Below are 3,654 nucleotides of genomic sequence, written 5' to 3'. Positions count from 1 at the left end.
CGACGATCAGAAACACTTTTTAAAATCAGAAGCACACAAACATCAAAAGCTCTATACAAGAATATAGATGATGAGGAATCCAAGTGGGAACCAGGGCTGATCAGTGGTTATAATCTTTCTAAATTAAACACAATGTTAGAACACATGTTGGGATCAGGAGAAAAGTCACCGTGGCAATGCGTGATGCAAAGGATACGCCTTGAAGAAACCACGCTGCTCTCTTGAAAGAGAAATGCTTAATACCACAGGTGCTTTGAGAGTTCTCCTTGAAAAGCATGCGGACTCAGAAACTGCAAGTGCTTTAGGAATTCCAGTTCTCCAAATGGGCAATATTTGTCAACACTGTTATTCTGTCAAATCACTCGTGCATTATCAATCGTGACGATTAGAAGAGACCTTGCAGATGTCGTCTTTTAAATTCTCTTGATGTGTCCGTCTCTGTTCTCCTGCTTCCCTCCCCCAATTTGTTTGACATGAAGATTTCTGAGACAAGTAAAACTTGGAGCTAACATGAGAATTGTGTTCTATGTGCCGGGTGCAGTGCTGAGCCATTTACTTGCCTCAGCTGACGCAGGACAGACCTCTTTTCTTATCTCTTTTCTAGATAGCGTATCAGGCTCAAAGGGTTTCATCATTTGCAGGGAAGTGTTGGAGTGGGTGTAGGTCTGATTCCAGTGCTAGTATCATTGTGTTACATGATATGTCCTCTCATATCTAATTAACTTAATTTTAGTCGTTCTGTTAAATAATTTCAACACACCTGATGGAAATTTAACGGGGGGACAGGGGGACATAAGAATCAAGTCCAGTAGGCTTCAAAGCACCGATGAACCTAAATTTTTTTTTAACATTTATTTATTTTTGAGAGACAGAGCGTGAGCAGGGGAGGGGCAGAGAGAGTGGGAGACACAGAACCCGAAGCAGGCTCCAGGCTCCGAGCTGTCAGCACAGAGCCCCACGCGGGGCTCGAACCCACGATCCGGGAGGTCATGACCCGAGCCCAAGTCGGACGCTCAACTGACTGAGCCATCCAGGTGTCCCAAAGCACATATGAACTTTAAAAGTTGGCGCTAAGTCCCACCATTAAGGCAGATGGGTGAATACAGCTGTGTCACTCAGCACCGGCCCGCATTGTCCCCCAAGGATCAAGTCTCTGGACCAAGCTCTTAGCTATCAAGGTGTCAATCCTTTCTTCCTGATGTAAAGCTGAGAAATGGAAAGGAGGCTCTGAGCGAAGGTGCTTGAAGAGGAAACAAAAGGGGGTAGGGTGACAGAGACTCAGCAGAGGCTTGGTCATTGTTGTGAAGACTTCTCGATAGACTTCCCTTTTTCAGCTTTATCGAGGTACAACCGATAATATATTTAAAGTGCACAATATGATGATTCGACATATGCATACATTGTAAAAGGATGGTCACCATCCAGTTGATGAACATATCCATCACATCACATATTTACATTTTTTTGTGTGCGTGAGAACACGTAAACTCTCCGCTCTGAGCACATTTCACTTATAAAATAGAGTGTCGTCAACTACGGCCACCATGTTATACATTAGATGCTCAGACTTTACTCATTGTGTAACCGACAGTTTGTACCCATTTCCCAACATGTCCCCTTTTCCCTCAACCCCCAGCTCCGGGCAGCCACATTTCTATACTTTTTGTTTTTTAATATTTTTTTACGTTTATTTATTTTTGAGAGACAGAGCATGAGCGGGGGAGGGCAGAGAGAGAAGGAGACAGAATCAGAAGCAGGCTCCAGGCTCTGAGCAGTCAGCACAGAGCCTGACGCGGGGCTCGAACCCACGAACTGTAAGATTATGACCTGAGCCAAAGTTAGATGCTTCACTGACTAAGCCACCTGGGCGCCCCTCTATTCTTTATTTCTATGAGTTTGACTTTGTTTGTTTGTTTGTTTGTTTTAAGATTCCACATATAGGTGATACGTGCAGTCTTTGTCTTTCTCTGTCTGGCTTATTTTGTTTAGCACAATGCCCTCCAGTTTCGTCCATATTATCACAAATGACAGGATTTCCTTCTTTTTTAAGGCTGAGTGATATTCCATTTTGTGCATATTTATATCTATCTATCTATCTATCTATCATGATTTTCCTATCTGTATCTATCACATTTTTAAAATATTTTTACGGTGCTTGCTTCGGCAGCACATATACTAAAATTGGAACGATACAGAGAAGATTAGCATGGCCCCTGAGCAAGGATGACACGCAAATTCGTGAAGCGTTCCATATAAAAAAATATATATATATTTTTACGAAGTGTTTTTCTAATGTTTATTTATTAATTGTTGAGAGAGGGAGAGAGAAAGAGAGAGAGAGAAAGAGAGAGAGAGAGAGAGAGAGAGAGAGAGAGAGAGGAAGTGGGGAAGGGGCAGAGGGAGAGAGAGAATCTTAAGCAGTCTCCATGCCCAGCACCGAGCCTGACACAGGGCTTGATCTCATAGCCATGAAATCATGACCTGAGCCAAAATCAAGAGTCGGATGCTTAACTGACTGAGACACCCAGGTGCCCCTGTCCAATCAGTTTTTGATTTAATATCTGTACTTGTTATTGGTTTGTTCAGACTTTCTATTTCTTCATAATTTAGTCTTGGTAGGGTATGTGTTTCCAAGAATTTACCTACTCATTCTAGGTCGTCTAATTTATTGGCATGGCATATACTTGCTCATAGTTGTTGCTTAGTTGTTCCTTAGCATTTCTGTGTTATCAGTTGTAACTTTCATTTTTTATTTTATAAGTCTTCTTTCCTTTGTCTTAGTTTAACTGAAGGTTTGTCAACTTTATCTTTTCAGCAAGCAAATTTTTGGTTTCATTGATCTTTTCCATTGTCTTTCTAACCTCTAATCTCTGTGTCATTAATTTCCACTCTGATCTTTGTTATTTCCTTCCTTCTGCTAACTTTGGGCTTAAGTTATTTGTCTTTTACTCATTCCTTGATGGTCAAGTTAGGTTGTTTTTTTGAGATCCCTCTTTTTTCTCTTTCATTTTTTAAAAAAATTTATCTTTATTTTTGAGAGAGAGAGAAAGAGAGACAGATAGAGAGACAGAGAGACCGAGCACGAGCAGGGGAGGGGCAGACAGAGGGAGACACAGAATCCGAAGCAGGCTCGAGGCTCCGTGCTGTCAGCACAGAGCCCAATGCGGGGCTCGAACCCACAAACCGCGAGATCGTGACCTGAGCTGGAATCAGACGCTTAACTGAGTGAGCCACCCAGGTGCCCCTCTTTTTTCTTAATGTAGGTGTTTATCACTATACGCTTCTCTCTTAGAACTGGTTTTACTACATCTCATCAGGTCTGAGATGTTGTGCTCCTGTTTTTATTTGTTGCAAGATATTTTCAAATTTCTCTTTTGATTTATTCTTTAATCCATTGGTTGTGCGGGAGTGTGTGGTTTAATCTCCTCATATTTCACATGGGTCTTTTCTTATGGGAACCCTTAGGAGAAATTGGGAACAAGCTTAACCAAACAGTAATAAGTTTACCAGACTGCCTCCATCAAGAAATTTTAATGACAGAAAATTGTTTTGTCTGTAAATTTCATTTTAACCTAAGCAAGAGGGAGAGCGGGCTCTGTTCATCTTATTTTATAACTGGAGAGAAGACCCACAAGAAGTCAATGAAGATGCTAC

At 41.5% G+C, this 3,654-nt stretch overlaps 1 non-coding gene across 1 annotated transcript; it reads left to right on the top strand.

Moving 5' to 3' along the window:
* Positions 1–2,151: 2,151 nt before the first annotated feature.
* Positions 2,152–2,258, top strand: LOC132660417 (U6 spliceosomal RNA). Its single transcript, XR_009601768.3, has one exon. It is a non-coding gene; the product is annotated as a U6 spliceosomal RNA (small nuclear RNA).
* Positions 2,259–3,654: the final 1,396 nt, after the last annotated feature.

The sequence above is a fragment of the Panthera onca genome, chromosome B4 (assembly GCF_046562875.1).
Source record: "Panthera onca isolate mPanOnc1 chromosome B4, mPanOnc1 haplotype 2, whole genome shotgun sequence".
Lineage (NCBI taxonomy): Eukaryota > Metazoa > Chordata > Mammalia > Carnivora > Felidae > Panthera > Panthera onca.
This window is presented reverse-complemented; position numbering and strand designations above follow the sequence as displayed.